The sequence below is a fragment of the Cryptomeria japonica genome, chromosome 10 (genome assembly GCF_030272615.1).
Source record: "Cryptomeria japonica chromosome 10, Sugi_1.0, whole genome shotgun sequence".
In the NCBI taxonomy this organism is placed as follows: Eukaryota; Viridiplantae; Streptophyta; class Pinopsida; order Cupressales; family Cupressaceae; genus Cryptomeria; species Cryptomeria japonica.
Window position 1 is genome coordinate 1405905 of NC_081414.1, and position 19096 is coordinate 1425000.

Below are 19096 nucleotides of genomic sequence, written 5' to 3' on the forward strand. Positions count from 1 at the left end.
TAGGCATAACGAGGAACCTAAGGATGTTGAGGATTTTGAAGAGGGTGAATTTATCATTAACAAGGGACGGGAAGACCGGTCGACCCCTTCCTCCCTTAGCCTCCGCGAAGAGCCCCTGATGGACTCTCCAAAAGCATCTGCCGAGTTGAGGACTCCCTGTATCTTGAAGGAAAATCCTCAACTTGCATCAATGGAGCAGAAAGGTGGGGAATTGGATGATCTCCCTCCTCCCTCTGATCAGGCCATAAGAGTGGAGGATCATATCAACCCCATAGACTCTCCCTTTAGGAAGACTTGCTCTACTAATGTGGAGAGGGTAATCCAATTAGTTTAGGATGAGGATCTCGCCTGCAAAGAGGATGAAGTCAATTGCATTATTAACTATCTCTAGGATTCAATCACTGAGGAAATCATGGATAAAATGCTAGATGAAATAATTAACAAGGATGAGCTGGATCTTCAAAAAAAGTTGTTAGGTAAAGGAATCCTAGCCTCCTCCGCTCCCCTGGTAGTCTCGGATATAGAAGAACTTCTTGTAGATTTGAATAATAAGGAAAATGAAACTTTAGGCATCGAGCTATGGGCAATAGATAAATCTACACCGGACTATGCTAAGCTCTTCAAGAAGAGGGGTAGGAAATCCCTATCAGAGCTTCGAGCCAATGATGGCTCTACGAAAGGTCAGGTTAAACTCACGGACATGTTTTATGCTGGGAAGGGGAAGGTCCTTCCCAAGGGCTCATGAAGATCATTTCATGGAATGTTAGGGGCTTAAATGCCCCTAACAAGTAGAGGTTAGTCAAACGTTGTCTATCCTCTTTTAACCTTAAATTAGTTATACTTCAAGAGACTAAATTGGGAGATGTAGACTTAGCTTCCTTTGGTAATCGGTTAGGCTTCAGGCAAATTTCAGGAACCCCAGGCATTGGGGCCTCCGGAGGTCTAGCTATTATCTGGGATCCTTGGAGCATCCTGTTTTCTCCCCTGGTATCTAATCTTAATTGGATGAGTGGGAGAGTAACTTGTCTCAAGAACAATTTAGACTTTATTATTGTAAATGTCTATGGGTCGATCCTTAATGATGATAAAAAAAGAGCCTGGGAGGAAATTGAGAATTTGACGAACTCCCTCAGTCGGGTATGTTTTATAGAAGGGGATTTTAATGCAATTTTGCATCATCATGAGAAGCAGGGATACTTAGGCATTAATGTTAAGGCCTCTATGGATTTCACTGACTAGATCCATAGGAGCAGTATGTTAGAGATCAATATGGTCAAGGATGCCTTCACTTTGAATAACCGCAGGCTAGGATTTAGCAACATTGCAGAGAAACTGGACATGTTCTTTGTTTTGGGAAGTCTCGTAAACTTCCCCTTCACCCTGGAAGCCTCAATTTTACCTTTTTCAGGATCGGACCACTTCCCCATTTCACTAGATTTTCAAGGGGAGTTTAGCCCTAAGAGATGTCCTTTTAAGTTAGAAAATATGTGGCTTAAAGATGATCATATCCTAGAGCTCCTAAAAGAATGGTGGAATGGGGCCATGATCTCTGGGTCTGGGATCTTCAAGGTTATTAACAAACTTAAGATTATCATGTAGAATATCATTCAATGGAATAGGAAGCGCTTCGGCAATATCTTTGATAACAAAGCTCAGGTGGAAGTTGAGCTAGCTGAAGTTAATGAGCAAGTGATTAGATTTGGGATGGATGAGTTTTTGTTTCTCAAAGAAAAGAAACTTATGGCGGACCATGAATCTATTCTTTCCAAAGAAGAAGTATTCTGGAAACAAAAATCTAGAGAGTCCTGGTTGGAGGCAGGCGATAAGAATACCAATTTTTTTCACAATAGTGTAAGGATGAGAAGAGTAAGAAACCATATCTTGAGAATTAAGGTTAGTAATGGCTCTGAGGTGGATAATCCTATTACCATTGTGAAAGAGGCTATTGATTTTTTTTCCCTTATTCTAACCTCAGACCGGAGCCCTCACAACTCAGACCAAGACATGTTTATCAAGAGTATCCCTAGGCTTTTGAACAAAGAACATTCTAATGTTCTCAATGCCAAATTTTCTCTTGTAGAAGTTGAAGTTTCTCTTAAGCAGATGAACCCAGATAAATCCCCTGGGCTGGATGGCTTTCCTACTAGCTTATTCCAAGTATGTTGGCCCTTTCTCGGAGAGGAAGTTATGATAGCTCTGGAAGGGATGAGAAACTCAAGCAACATCCTTAAAGAAATCAACAACACCTTTCTGGCCCTTATCCCTAAAAATGACAAACCGGAGTGTTTTGATGAATTCCGACCTATAGCCCTTTGCAATACTATTTATAAACTTTTCATCAAAACTTTAGCTAATAGGATTCAAAAACTCCTCCCCTTGTTGATATCTGAGGAACAGATAGGCTTTGTCCCTGGGCGATCCATTTATGATGGGGTCAATATAGCTCAGGAAGCTATCCACTCAGTCTAGAAAAATGGGAACCCTAGTATACTCCTAAAATTAGACATCAAAAAATCTTATGATAAAGTGAACTGGAGATTTCTATGTAGATTCTTTGAAGCCTTTGGCTTTCCAGCTTCATGGATCAATCTGATTTTTAAATGTATATCTACGCCTAAATTCTCTATTTTGGTCAATGGTACCCTGGAGGGTTTTTTTAGCTCTTCTAGGGGTTTGAGGCAGGGTGATCCCATCTCCCCTTTTCTCTTTATTATTATGGATGAATCATTGGGTATATCGATCTCCAGAGCTAGGGAGGCTAGTCTGTTGTCGGGGATTAGAACTACTAGTAACCTAGATCCTATAACCCATCAACAATTTGTTGATGATACTATGCTCTATGGATGCAACAATTTTAGTGAGGCCCATGATTTCAAGCTTATCTTGGATTCTTACTCTAAGGCCTTTGGTCAAGAAATCAATCTAGCTAAGTCTATCGTCTTCTTTTTTAATACTCAAGCTAGTATTCAAACCAACATATGTGGTATACTAAATTTTAATCTAGGCAGCCTCCCTTGTAAATATCTTGGACTGCCCTTGGATAAGGGTTCAGGATCTTCTAATTTGTGGTCTGGATTAGTAGACAAGATAAAAAAGTAGGATAGCAACCTGGAAAGGCAGATGGCTATCCTCTATAGGCAGAGCTACATTGGTTAAATCGATTCTAGCAGCCATTCTGATCTATCAGTTATCATGTTTTAGCATACCTCAATCTATTAAAGAAGCGTTAAATAGATATCTTAGATCCTTCTTTTGGAAAGGGACAGAAGCTAAGAAACGTATATCCCTGTTGGCTTGGGACAAGATCTATAGGCCCAAGTGTGCAAGGGGTTTGGGGCTTAAGGATATTAAATTTCAAAGCAGAGCGTTAGGAGCTAAATTAGAATGGAAAATGTTTAAATCTCCTCATCTAAAATGGGCCCAAATCCTCTTTCACAAGTATCTTCAAGGTAGAGACCATTTGAGCCTCTTCAAAGATTCCTCTCTATCGAGAGGTTCCCATATCTGGAACTTTATAATGGATTGTAGGAATATCATCTCGGACAAACTGACTTGGAATCTGGGTAAGGGTGAATCTGGGTAAGGGGGCTTTTCCAGTCCTTCAACATCAGGCCAATTTGGAGTCTTCCAGAGCATTTCTTATATCAACTTGGGGTAGGTATGTTAACAACTATATTTCTCCCTTTGAGGGTGACTTAGCTAAGGGTTGGTCTTGGAGATCCCTCAATCAGGTTAATATCCCGACCAAGGAAAAAAATTTGCTCCGGGAGATTCTGGAGAAAAGGATGGTCGCTTTCAATTTAGGGCTTGATTCTTTGATCTGGGATGGGTCAAAATCAGGGGAATACTCCTCCAAAGATGGTTGTAATTCTCTCCTTAAGAAGAAGCTTTCTTCGACGACCAAGATCCCTATAGCCTTGTGTTGGGACAAGATGAGTCTGCCCAAGGCTGGGGTCTTCTCTTGGTTGGCCCTCCAGGGAAAGATTCTCACAGCAGATAAGTTTAGAAAGATGGGCTACGAAGGTCCAAGTAGATGCCCTTTGTGTGAAGGGGCGGATGAAGATACTGATCACATCCTTCTCAATTGCAACTATGCATCCAAATGTTAGCTATGGTTGTGTAATAAATTAGGATGGTCATCTGCCCTACCTCACTCCATCTTAAGAATGTTTCAAACTTGGCCAATCCTTTTTAAGAACTCCCTTTGTGGAGGCCTATGGATCTTAGCTCCTTCACTGGTTATCTAGGAACTTTGGAAGGAACACAATAGGAGGCTCTTTAAGGATAAGAAGATGAATTGGTCCCTCTTAGTAATCAAAATAGAAGCTTCAATAGTAGAGATTTTAAATAGCAGAATCTCTAAATTCCCCAACACTCTCTCTAAGATGACCTATTGGGATGCAAAGATGAGAGGGAGATGGTTTGGCTTGAAGATCCCCCCCTTTGTTGGTATTGGTAGTTCCAAAAATCAAGAATTGAGGAATGCTTGTAAGTGGATAGACCCTAAAAGGGGGTGGTTTAAGTTAAACTTTGATGGAGCATCTCAGGGTAATCCAGGAATTGTAGGTATTGGGTGTTGTTTGCATGATGAAGAGGGCAAGGAATTGGTCAAGGCAACTAAACCCATAGGGATTGCATCTAATAATAAGGCTGAAATTTTAGCCCTCATTGAAGGTCTTCTTCTATGCCAAAACAGAGGCATCCACAAATTGGCTATTGAAGGAGACTCGGCCATAATCATTAATGGCCTTAAAAAAGGCTCCCTTTCTAATTGGAAGCTTAATGCTCTCTTGGCTAGAGCTCTTTGTCTCCTACAAAATTTTGAGAAATTGTATTTCAACCATATCTATCGAGAAGGTAATTCTAGAACGGATGCACTGGCTAATGCAGGAGTTGATGGTTAGTCTATAAGTTAATTATGGAACCCTTTCTCTGGTTATTACCTCAGGCCTTATAATATTTTATGACTGGTAGTATGCAGTTGTATATAGGAATATGCATATGTATATAGACATGCATTCATATATATCATTACAACTAAAATATATATGCATGGATATATAGGTATTAATATTTATATAGACATTGTATACTAAAAGGAATAAAATATTATGAGTCCCTTTAGAGTCCACCTTATCTTCTTTTCTAGCCTTTTAGTCACATTATAGACTATTTTATTTTAAGATTTAGCCCTATTTTAGTGGGAGTTTCTTTCCTTTTTTCGGATGTCCTTTGTCAGCAACTCCCCCTCGATTAGTACCAATGTGACGGTACTCTAGTAATGATGATGTGACATTCCTTCTATGATTGAAGGCATAATTATCTTTTGCTTGCATGCTTTAAGGCGGCAGTAATTATTACTTAGATCTTTGAGATCGCTCCATTTGCATCTTGACCCTTTGATATCGATCATCTACCTGTATTTTGCATTCCTCTATGGCAAGATGAGTTGTTTTTCATGAAGCATTAAAGCTCCTGCTATATTTAGTTTGTTTGGTCGAGGTCCCAACTTATCTTCCATTTAGCTCAGATGGATACCCTGCCAAGACTTCTAGGGCTCAAACGGCAGATGGCCTTCGTAGGGGAAATCAAAGAGGAGAGATTGAAGGGCATTTTGGTTCACCTGAACCCCTTGGTTATCATAGCTGTTATGAAAACCTTGGGGAGGGATTATATTTTAAATGAGGATCGGACTAGAGCTAATCCAGACATCGCAGCGATGTTCTTAGCAATAACTATGCACCTTGAGAAAGATAAAAATGTAGTGATGAAACTCTGCAAAAAGGTCTTCAAGAAGGAAATGTTGGGTGAATTAGAGAGGGTGGTGGTCAACATTGATGAAGAGCTTACAGCTCCAAACCCTCGGTATTACGATATCCTTATCAGGATGAATAATCTGGTGCCACGATACTCCATTATGGCTATAGAGGATCTTCAGGCTTTTGAAGCTTATAGTCCAATCAGAAGTAGGAATTTTTTCTTCCTTTTATGGCTCTTGCAAGTTAAAAATCCCCCGCGCGACAAATGGTTTATAAGTTATCTTGAAGCGAAGAAAATTACAGTGATCTCAGATGAGATGCCAATTCCTCCCTCTCCTGCCTCCCCCTCTTCAGTTAAACCAGAGATCTCAGGAACCATGGACCCTCAAGGGCTGTCATAACCCTCTTTTTAGACTTCGATAAAACTTGCTAATAATACTATTATTATTATTATTATTATTATTATTATTATTATTATTATTATTATTATTATTATTATTATTATTATTATTATTAATAATATTACTTTTATGAGTTAGAAATCAAAATTTTAAATAAAAAAAAGAGTAATAGGTGGTGACTCGCACGTGAGGTCATAATTTACTTGGAAATAATTTATTTCCTCAATATTCTAATTGAGCACATGGTGTAGGAGAAATAAGAAGATTCTAGAAAATAAATTTTCAAATTCGAAATATTAAGGAATAAATATTATTTTTAGCAAATATATGACAAGGGAGTTACAAATTATTCTATGACAAGAATAATTCTATTCATGGCCTTTTTATGACAAGGGAGTTACGAAATTCATTTTTGATAAAATGGAGAAAAATTCAAATTCGAGTTTTGAATGCATGGTCAAATGTAACCCCTCCAATGACAACAATTATTTTTGCATAAAATTAATTTAGAAATTACTTATTTTAATTTAGCACATGTTGTAGGAGGAAATGAGAATATTCTAGAAGAGAATTTCAAATTCAAATTTCCTGCATGTAACTCCCACTTTGTGAATAAATAATTTTCAATGAAATTAGTTTGGGAAAAAGAATCTGAAAAACATTTAATTCTTTTGTAGTGGGAAATGACTCTCTTTTCGTTCTTATTGAATTCTAGATTTTCGAAAAAGGGGAGTTCATGGGTTTTTGCTGTGATGAAGTATTTTCTCAAATTTTTTTGCAAGTGCTTGTAAATAGTAGTAGGATTTTGTAGTCATACTTCGTTATAGAATTGTTAAGTTGTTCTTGAAGAAATTCTCATCAAGATACAAGAAGTGTTGAAGAAACTAGCTAAGGGATTGGACACAATTCAGCAACAAAGAGCTCCGTCAATCAGGTTCCCCTCTTTGCATTTGTTCATGTGTAGATTTTATACATATATCTACTAATTCTCTCTTAGATTTTTTTATTTGTATGATAATATTCTTCAAGAAATCATTTCTTAATTATTTAGGTAGATTAAATCAAATAGAGAGATGCATTTGAAAAAAAAATAAAAAAAAAATTCAATAATGCACATGTAGATCTTATTGATCTATTTTAAAGAAAAGGAAAAAAAACAATCAGATTTTTACTTTTTGCTTTTCTTGAATTTAAAATTTAGACAAAGATTTGTGAGAAAAATCTTTTCTTTTAAACTTACTACTCCCTTGATTTCAAACCTCTTATTTGATTATCTCTAAGAGCCATTTTTCTTCTTTTCCTCAAAAAAATTGCTTAAAAACATATTGTACAAACGTTTTTTTTGAGAGGTCCTCTGTGATTTCTATGTCTTGGATCTATTTGTTTATTTATTTTCAATGAGTGTATAAACTATCATTTGTTGTGAGAAATCATTCCTCTGTGGAAACCTTATTCCAATCATATTAACTCAATTTGTTTCTCTCTGGAATATTTTTCCCTATGAAACAATATTTCAGCATTATTAATTCATATCTAGTATTCTCTTGAGAAATTCCTTATGTATTTTTTTTATATTAAATCCAAAAAAAAAAAAAAAAAGCAATGTACAAATCGCTCTCCTAAAGAATTTTTCTCTGTGTGATATCTTATCTCCTTATCTCAATAGACCCTCTATCTGAGAAATAACTTATCCTTGTGAAAATTTATTTTCAGCATAAATTATTCCTCTGTGAAACCTTCCTCCTTATCTCAATAGACCCTCTATCTGAGAAATAACTTATCCTTGTGAAAATTTATTTTCAACATACCCTGTATAAATTATTCTTTTGTGAAACCTTCCTCTATGAAATCATCATGTGTATGTATGTATGTATATATATATGTATGTATGTATCTATATGTGTGTGTGTGTGTGTGTGTGTGTGTGTGTATCTATATAATATATTTGTGTGTGTATATATATATGTATATACATATCTATATATGTATAATATGTATATACATACATATATGTATATATATACATACATATATGTATATATATATATATATATATATATATATATATATATATAATCTCTGAGAAAATTGTGCTTATATCCCTGTGATACTCTACCCTTTTTACTTAAAAAAAAAATAGCATATTGTGTAAATTTCTCCTCTGTAAATTTTATTATCTGTAAAAAAACCCTCTTTGGTAGATTCAATTAAAAAACTCCTCTGTAAATTTTTATTCTCTGTAAAAAAATCCTCTCTTGTAAATTCAATTAAAAAGATTGATTTGATCACTGGATATTTCTCTTTATATAAATAAATATAAAAATTATTTTAGTTTGTTTTTAATAAAAAAATTATTAAATTTTGATTTGTACTAGTTAAATTGCAATCAACCTTTTTTTATAAAATTTACTTGTATTAGTGGAAATTAAGATTATTAATATGAAATTTTAATTGAATTAATTTAAATTTATATTATAAAATTTGATCTATGAGGGGTAGTTTATTATTGAAAGTTTATGAATAAAATTTTATTAATCTAAAAGTTGTATTTCTTTCACCATTAAAATTAGATTATAAAAGGGAATAAATTTGGGAATTAATTTCGTATCAAATGATTGGGGCAATTATTAGAAGAATTAATATTAATGAATCCTTCAATCTTGCAAAAACAAGGGAACTAAATTCGTAAATTGAGTTGTAGCTAAATTTATAGTTTAGATCTTCTAATTAGTTTTAGATTTAATTGGGTTATTTTGTTGGTATTTTTATTCCATTATTAATTTATATTGATTTAGATTGTCTAAAGGGACCTCCTCTTTAAGTAATCATAGCCACCTTAGTCAATTGCTTATTTCAAGCAAATGATTCAAATGAACATTGTTAATCTTTCATGCCAGTTACATTATTATTATTATTGAGCAAGTTACATATTTACCGCTATCATGCAAGTCAATTAATTATTGTTTCCATGCAAGTTACATATTTATTGTCATCATACCAAATACATATTTACAATTATCATGCAAGTTGCATAATTGAAGTTACCATAGTCCTCATTTTGAATATAAATCTCTTAGTAGTAGTAGGTTGAATATTGGATTGCTCTTTATTAGATTCCAAGATGCAAAATAAACAAGGTATTTAGTATAGTCAAACCTAATAATGGTCAAATTTATTTTCTAACCTTAAGAAAACATAAGATTAGTAAAAGGGGGAAATTCCATTTAATGTAGGGGTGAACCTCATAATAAAGCTTCATAAAATCTACATGGTATAATCTATATTGTTATATCATTTATATTATCAAATCTGAAATCAGTCTACCATGAGACTTGTCTTAGTTTGCGAACCTCAAATCAGGTTTTTGTCTTTCGTTGTAAATGTCTAATGAAACTTAGCTTCGAAGATGAATGAGTTCTGATTTCTTATTGTTGGATTCTTGCCTTAATATGGGTTTTGAGAATCCCTTTCCATGATCACTTAGAATATTAAACAACAATTTTAATTGAGGAAGATCTAGGAGCGAACCTTAGCTCCCATCTAAGAATTTGAGATTGATAAAGTTATTAAATAACCAAGGGTTAAATTTATTCAAGTGGGAGGGTTAGTTAGTTACCTCCTTATAATGTTGTGAAGGTTTTCGCATTGGCTCAAAAGCAACTAGACAAAGATTATAATTATTTAGAAACTTTTTGTATTTTGGTTAATTGGAATTATTTAGGAACTTTTTGTATATTGGTTAATTGGAACTATTTAGGAACTTTTTGTATATTTATTAATTGGAATTTCTTAGGAATTTTTTGTATATTGGTTAATTAAAATGGATTGATTGGAATTATTTTCATTGGTTAATTAAAAGTGAATTGATTGGGATTATTTGACAATCATGTTCATATTGGTTAACTAAAAAGAATTGATATTCATAATGGTTGATTAAAGGTAGATCGATTGGTATTAATTAGGAGCCTCATTCTTACTAGTTAATTAGCAAGAAATCTGTCTCTCTCCTAACCTCATATTTCAAACATGGGTAATGTGGTTATCAAGATCTTTTCCCTTCAAGCAAGTAGGCACTAAATTGGTTGGTAACCTTCTTGCAAGCAATTCAATATCTTTCATGTATTAAGTGCTTATTAAAAGTGTAACAGTTAGTAATTCAAATGATTTTGTAATCTATTTCCTACAAGTATCCTAGCTTTCAAGAAATTGGAATTTTCATGTATTTAGTTCAAGAATTAGAATTTTATCATAGTTATTTTCATGATAATGTTACTCCAAGGTAGTTGATTTATTTATTTTTCATTCTTGTCAAATGTTCCTTTCGATTATATCTTATTTTCAATGTCAAGCAATAATTTATTTTCAATGTAATAGTTTCGTAATTGTTAAGTAAAAATTTATTCAAGCCTTCGTGAACTTATGGTTCATTCCTAGTTGGATAACTAAATAAGTGGATTTGAAACCAAAACCTTAGCAGTGTTCGGTATCTATGGTGCCTCTGGGTCACGCTTACGGGTAAAGTCGTCACGTTGAACTACTACACTTAACGCCTAATAAAGCTGCATCAACGGCATCTATGGCATCATCCCTATAAATTGTCGGGGAGTAATAAGGGACACTTGAAAGTTAAAATCCAAGGGGCGGGTAATCCCCCTTGGATCGATAATCTAATAAGATAATCTTTGAATGAATTTACATCCGCTAGTTAAACCTTAGTAAACCCCTTTAGGGTTCATTGAGTGAAATGCTTTTATAAACTTGGCTTAATCTCGAATAATTATTGACAATTGACAATTGGGTCAAGGGTGACGCTTATGATAGGCGTTAGGACCTAGATGTTTTAGGCCACAAGAAATAGGCCACCTTGAGCCTTTGCTTAAAGCTACCATCGTGGGTAGCAACTGTAGAGAAATTGTCTGGGACATTGTTGGTAAACGGATTTGTTGCTTTAAGAAACTTTCTTGAAAAACTCTATTTTGCCCTATAATTAGCAACAAAACGTTCACAATAGTTGAAGAATCACAAAGAAATGATAATTCTTCTCTACGTTTGAGAGGGGCAGCTCCCTCGTATAATGGGGGTATTTGGATTTTTCAAAAATTTAAAGAACAAACAATAAAGAAAGATTGAACGCCATATAAGGTATGAATCTAGATTAAAATAAATTCCATATAATCAAGTTTGAGATACCACAACTTGAAATAAACTTCTTCACATTCAATGTTAAAGGGAAAGCATTAGGTAATCATCAATTAGACATAAGAACATTGATAATAACCCATGAGAATAAGTTGAACACACATCCAAATTGATCTCTATTGCTTAATTGCTTGAATAACACTATCCAAGTCTCTTATACAAAGCTTGTGAAAAAGTGGAATCCCCCCACATTGAATAATAATGAGGTATATATAGGTGAAGTGGTAACCACCTGAGGTAACTACCCTAACCACCTTTATAACTACTTTATAACTTCCTCAACCACTTGAAATAACTTCCTCAACTTTGGGAAAAATAACTACTTAGAATAACTACCTAAAATGAGAACTTAGGATAACTACCTCATATGAAAAGAGCCAAGATTATCTTTTATTACAATACAGAAATAGAGATGAGAGAAAGGAAACTCGATCATGAGAGTTATTTACAAAGAAAGACAAAAACATGATGCGAGTAACACAACAAAAATGGAGACTATACAAAATGCAACTCTGCACTTATTCTAAGCTAACTCCTTGCATTGCCGATGAGGCTGTTGTTTCTGTAGGCACATTAGGTTGTCCAGGTCCTTTGTCTCTGAAGATTCTGAAAAGTTGAATGGCCAAAGTGACAGATTTTCCTTTGAGAATTAGGATGTTAGCTATCCTCATTTTCCATGTCTTCAAGTTTCTATGAACGCCACTTAGTTCTGTCACCATGTTGAGTATCTGAGACATAGAGATTCTCAAGGAAGAGTAAATATCAATCAATTTTTCCATGGTATTTTCGTTGAAGTTTTTCTTGTTAAAAAGTTGTTGATCTACCATGTTCTGGAAGCTATTCCGTAACACCTACAAATCTTCCATCAATGTCACATCTGGGAGAAGAGTAGTGAGTTGTCCTTGGAGTTTGGTACACACTTGATCACATAAAAGCATGAGCTTTTCTAATTCTGATGAAACTTGATCTATGATCCCTAGTTTCCAGTTAATGCTTTCTATCCATATTTCTAGATAATCTTTTTCATTACTAGGTAGGATTTTCTCAGTTGCAAGGGTGTCCATTCCAATTTCTATCATTTGTTTGAAATCATTCACAATTTCCTTCCAAGTTGTTTCCTCTTTCTTGACATTCTTCAAGTCTTGCTCAATAGTATTTTTCTTTATTAAGGCCTCATCATGGATAGATTTTGCTTGGACTAGGAAATCACATGCAAGAGTTTTGACCTTTTCTACCCAACCTTCAATTACCTTTCCATAGGCTTGGTACTTTTGAAGATTATCCATAACATTCCTTTCAATTTCTCCTTCTGGTGTCAATATAATTGGCTGGCGATCTACACTTAGTGGCATAGTGGAGGTATCAACTACGGATTTCAAGTAAGAAGACAAAGTGTGCACTTGTTGTTTCAATTGATCCTTGGATTGCTTATCCTTTTCACTTCTCTCCACCATTCTGGCTGCCATCACATTAAAGTTCTGAATATCAGACTCATGAGAAGAAGGTCCCATATCAATCTTTGTCACAACAAAGTCCGCAGAGGTGGCCTTATTTGTATCCTTCTCGGATATGGGTTGAGCAATCTCTAAGCACATATTCTTTGAATTTGGATCAGTCTTTATTCTTGAGGATACTTTGAGTTTCTTCGGTTTTTCAGCTCTTCCAAAAAGATCAGATATGCTACTAAATTCAGGTACCACTAGCTTTTCTACCTTCCTCTTCTTCAACAGACTTTGTTCTAACCATGGGAAAGAAGAATTTCCTGTAGACTCTTGGATGATTTCTTGTCTTGCTACCAGTGTTGTTGTCACCTCTCTGATTTCTTCAAATTGATCGCTTGGATTGCTTGGGAATGATGAATCCATGACTAAAGTATTTTGTTGTGCTTCTTGTCGTAGGGATTCAGTAGGAACTGAGGGAGATATGGAATGCATCCCATCATCAAATCTTGTGTCATCCAGAATTTCCACTGGAACTTGATCCTTTACTTGACTTGCAATAGAATTTTCTTCTATGTCTTTTGCTCTAGATTTCTTCCTCTTTTGTCGGGGTTCATCACCACATGTATTTTGAAGATTGTTCCTCCTTGGAGGGTCTTCATCTCCATCACTTCCTTGAGTATTCTGGTAAGAAGGAGCATCCCTAGCTGGAGTATGGGAAGAATGTAGTGACGTAGAGCTCTCAAGATGGCTTCCTTTCCTTCTTGGAGTTTCCTTTATTGGTCTGGTAGCAGTCATTTGAGTAATCTTCTTCTTAATCCAGGCTTCAGAATTCTTGATTACAAAACTTGTTCTTTCTCTGACATCTCTCATTTCTGGATCTGCCCAATTCAAATTGGGAAGTGGTTGGGACTGGACTTGCTCAAAATAGATAGGATCAATCAAATCAGATCCATCATTTTCAATGCCTTCTATGGTCCAATCCATCTTGAAATCATTCATTTGCTTCAAAGTCAACCTTGTCCAATCTCGTTTTCTAACCTCGAACTCATCTTCACAATCCTCCCAAAAGTCTTCAAGATTAGGAAAATGAAAATAGCCAAGACCTAACTTTAAGTTGTTCTTGACATAATCCTTACTATCAAAAGGAAATCTCATCTGATATGGATACAAGTTAACCTTGGATAAAGCTTTTTCCGTCTCATCTGCTCTTGAGCTTGACTCACATCTATAGTGCCCAAGACAAATGGGAAAGGCTACCCCTTTATTATTTCTATCTCTACATTTCTTTTGAACTGAAACCAATTGCCGACAAAGCTCAACTAAAATGAGTTTATCATCAACATATCTGGGTAGCTTGTGTGGATAACCTTCAAATCCTCCTACTCGAAGATAGGTAAATCTCGGAAACTGGATGAAGAAACTTCCATATTTCTTTATCAATTTAGCGGCTTCCTTTGATATTCTGGTGGCAATGTCTCCTTGTAATAACCTTACTGCCCACATTGTGAAAGCATCATTCACCCGCCTAAAATACACAAATCTTTCCTCAAGTTGCAATTGCTTGTAATAATGGTAAACTTGAGTTTCTTGATTCAGGACACCATTAGTACTTAACCCTGGCCATGACCTCAAATTAGCAATAGCATATATCAAGTAAGAGATCATATGGAAGCGTTGACTTGTTTTGAAGTGCACTAACTGGTCATGTATGCAGTTGCTGATGAAATGGCCCCAGTCAATGAATTGCTTACCAGCAGAGATGACTGTTATGAAGAGGTACATCCACATTTCGAACTCAGTGGAATCAGGACTCCCTGTCACTCTATGGAGTAAGATAATCAAGTAGCAAATTTCTTTGATGAAAAGAGAATGATGGAGTGTTTTTGGAAGCTGAGACTGTCCTCCTCGTGGTGCAACCATCCATTCTTTAGCCAGATTGTTGAGGCATTTGCTTCTATTATCGCTGAAGTATTTATAAGCTTTTTGCTTATCGATGTGAGTGAACTTTTCCTTATATGGCAAACGAAGAATAATAGCTATTGAAATTCCGTCAAGTTTGGCCATTAAGGATCCGTCTACAGCTCTTATCTCTCTCGCATCTGGATTATATCTTTTTGAGCATTCTAGTACCAAATCTGTACATTGAATTGATATGGGAAAACATGTTGCTTCAATCAAGCCACTTCCTACCACTCTACAAGACAATTTTGATCTGTCACCTTCCATGAAGAACTTTTTGATCTCCTACAAATTTATGTGCCCAATCTTGGTATCATGAACCTCTGGAATCATGGTGGTGATCATTGGGGCATACTCATACTCTTGAGCCTTGTATTTCATGATGATGTGTTTTGCAGATTCTTATACTAAGAAGTTCTAAAGCGTCTTTTTATTACCAATTGCAGCAAATTGGAAATTTGTAAACAATGTTTAAAAATATCTCTTGACTCCCTCTTATCCCATAGGTTTGAAAACTTGAAAGATCATTTAAAACAATACCATGCTACTGCTAGAATCATTGCATTACGTTTCTTTGAGATAATTTATTAAATAAATCATATCTCTCATTCTCCATATTTCATGGTATCTGACACAACTCCTTCTTCAATCTGTATTTGAAAAGAATACTCATAACATATTTAAAGCTCTTTGAGATAGCGAGCATGGGTTTTGAAGTAAACCGACCCAGTATTCATTGTATACAATATATAAATAACTGTAAAACTTGATGTGATGACATTCTTTACAATATATATAAATTACCAACACATCTTTACCTTCTTCTGCATTCAGCAAGCTGAATCGAATAGAGATATGGGACACTGAAGTGTACAAGATTTCAATTTCTGAACACTGTTATCCCTGCCTTGAAAAACTCATGCTAGTCGATAATTATAATTTAACAGACATTGAAGCATTGCCAACAACAGTCAAGTCAATAACTTTGTCATCCTGTGAAAATCTAAAGAATATAAGGGTCATCTGTGATCTGGTAAACCTTGAAAGGCTGGTAATAAAGTGTTGCCCAGAGTTGGTTGAGCTTCCAAGCTTTGCACGATTGACATCCCTCACATCATTTGACCTAAGAGGCTGCGACCGAGTTGAGAAAATTGAAGGTTTAGAATACTTTGTCGGCTTTTGCATGCAGGTCGACCGAAGCACTTCTAATTGCGATGTGAGACAAACGGCATCACCAAAATATAAACAGAAGCAATATCATCGATGGCTAAGGAGAAACAATATCGCCTAAGGTGGCGAAATACACATTGCACTTTCTTAAACTCTTATCAACATAGTCACATTGCGCAGCAATAACAATCATGTGCTGAGAATGACAACCATTTCAATCAAATTGTGGCGCTCAAACATTTCATCTTCAATACCTGCGAGTGGAGTTAGGGAGCACGATAGCATGCATATCTATCGGCATGCAAAGCAAATGGCGGAAGTAGTTAGAAAACCAATTTTCGCCTTCCTTCCTGGCCACGTGGTAGGTTCCTTCTGCCAACTGGGGTTTCAGGCGAGCTTGGTGGAGCGATTTTCCAGTTAGAGAAGTATCGGCATGTTAGTCAACTTTGCCAAGTTGCCGATAGCAACCAAAACATAACTTAAAACCGTTAGTCGGTTATTGATATTTATATTCGGCTTGTTTATCCTTTTGGTCGACTTGCCGATATCTTTCATGCATAAGTGAGTTAGATGCAAAATGTTTGGTAACTGGTTAAAGTTGGCCAACTCACCAATGAAGAAGATGTCAATGTTTAAACCTTGCGTGAAGAAACATATCGGTCACTTATGTTATTCCCTAACTTAGCGGTAACAATCACCTCACTTTTTGAACTTGGTGGATATGGGCGCTTTGATTATTCTACTAACCTGCCGCTAATACTTGGTCAACTGCCAGCTTAGACCGTTGATGATCATGTTTTACTTTAAACTCTTTGAAAATGCCAATAACAATCCAAGACAATACAATATTATCATTCATTTATTGGCAATTCGAGGGATCATTTTGTAGACGTATAAAAATGACCATATTCCTAAATGAATATTTTATGTTCATTTCTCTATTTAATTAAATCTAATTTAATTAAACTATCCACATTCCTCTATTTAATTAAATAAATTATTCAATTTATTTGAATTAAATTCACTATACCATTTAATGAATAAATCATTTTATTCAATAAAAACCCCCCTATCCACTTTTAATTAAATTCAAATTTAATTAAATAGTTATCCCAAATTGAATAAATCAAATTTATTTAATTACAACCAAATTGAATGAATTAAATTATTTCAATTAAATCCTATTATCTCTCCATCCACTTGCAAAATCCCAAACCCCTTCCTAATCCCTTCTAGAATCTTCTAATCGCTTCTAATTAACCTAACCCTCCTCTAAACTTTGTCACATCCCTAAGCAAAGGGAAGTCACTTCTCAAAAACCTTAAAGTCTTTGATAACCATTAAAGGTTTTCAACCTTCAACCACCAAAACCCTTAAAGTCTTTGAAAACCATTGAAGGCTTTCAACCTTCAACCACTTAATCCCCAAAGTCTCCAATAACCATTAATGGTTAATTCAAACCCTCCCACATGGTTAAAACATTTGTTTTGACTCAACCTCTATCCAACCCAAGGGTCTCATCAGGCCATTAATGCTTTGACCATGATTATCTCTTAATCATTTGCACAAAGGTTTATCCTTGGATTAACTCCTAATCCAGTGGGTAATCCTAACTTAGACTTGACCCTTAGCCTCTAGATAACTATGAGGTCTTCTCAGGCATTCAATACCTCCAACCCCTTCTTTCAACCCAATCTTATGTTGACATTTGTCACCATGTCATTGGTGCATATTGTGCACATGGATCCCCAACTTTCAAACCTGGCCCTTGATTAAACCATTCAATCTTGACCATCCATTGCCCTGTTTGTGCTATAAATAGAGCTCTCATTCCTCCATTCAAAACAATCATCTTCCAAATTTGAAGCATTACACTTATGCTCAAATTCTTTCAAGCTTTCTCATTTTATATATGCTCATCATTTAGCCTCTTTTAGATCAGGAATTAGACTAAATAGACATGCTAGAATAATTTCTTTATCATCTTAGTTCAATCATAGACTAAATATAGTATGCTAGGATAGTATTCATACTAATCTTGTCATCCTATCATTTAGTGTATAGCATTCTAGAATCATACATAACTCATAACACATCTCATACTAAAAATCTATCAGAGCATCCCTCGTTCTTACATTTGCCATCCCTAAACCATTTTGCTCAGTGATCTGAGAGCAAAACATTGGTTTGAGGGACATTGTGAGATAGAGAACCATGGGACCCTCCTTGGGAAGTTGAGTAATACGTTATTACTCCATAGCTTGCACCAAGAAGTCCTGTGTGTGTGTGTGGACTAGTATTTAACTAAATTTTCACATATTAAGTTTTATTCGCCCACTTTTCCCGCATACACATTTAACTTGAAGTTTATAAGTCAACATGTTACTTTTAATCATATCCTTTACTTTGAAAATGTTCATAGGATTGCAAATACAAATACAAAGAGTTTCTCGATTTTCTCAAAAACATGATTTGTGACCCTTCACCATCATAATGTGAAGTACAATTATAACTTTTAAAGCTTGGGCGAACTTTGGGAATTCACATATATTCCTTTTTTTTTTTTTTACGAATACATCCAAATATATGACGAACCATTCACACTAAAGCGACCCGTTATTACATGGAAACGAAGAAGAATTATAGTTGTCAAATTTACAGTTAGGATCAACAGACATTGACCCTAGAAAGGGTTGCGTACCCACCAAAACAGTTTACATTAAACCATAGATTAAAAAACAGAAATACATACTTTACACCTTGATCCCGTGTCAAAACGAGTATGTAGGCAGTCTAGGGATGGAGTTGTTCCTAGTACTCAGGCGTTCAAGGATGGGGTATAGGATTTGGTAAAGTAGATGGATTGTGAAGTCTCCTAATTGAAAGATAAGTGTAATAAAAGAAAAAATAATTCAATGCATACTTGGAAGGAATCCCGTATGGATTCACTTGACTTCCCAAGGCTTTAGGCCAAATTCCGAGGCAGAATTCAAGCTTGCAATATATTATTTTACTTGCTCCTAAGGACAGCGACCTCAGTGAAAACCTATTAAAGGAGTGTAGTTCTTAGTGAGTGACTCAGGACCCGAATGGTCCCGATGAGTCTAAGTCTCTGGCCAGAGCACCTCCTATCCCAAGTTGGATAGATGCCTACCCTGTTTGGGTA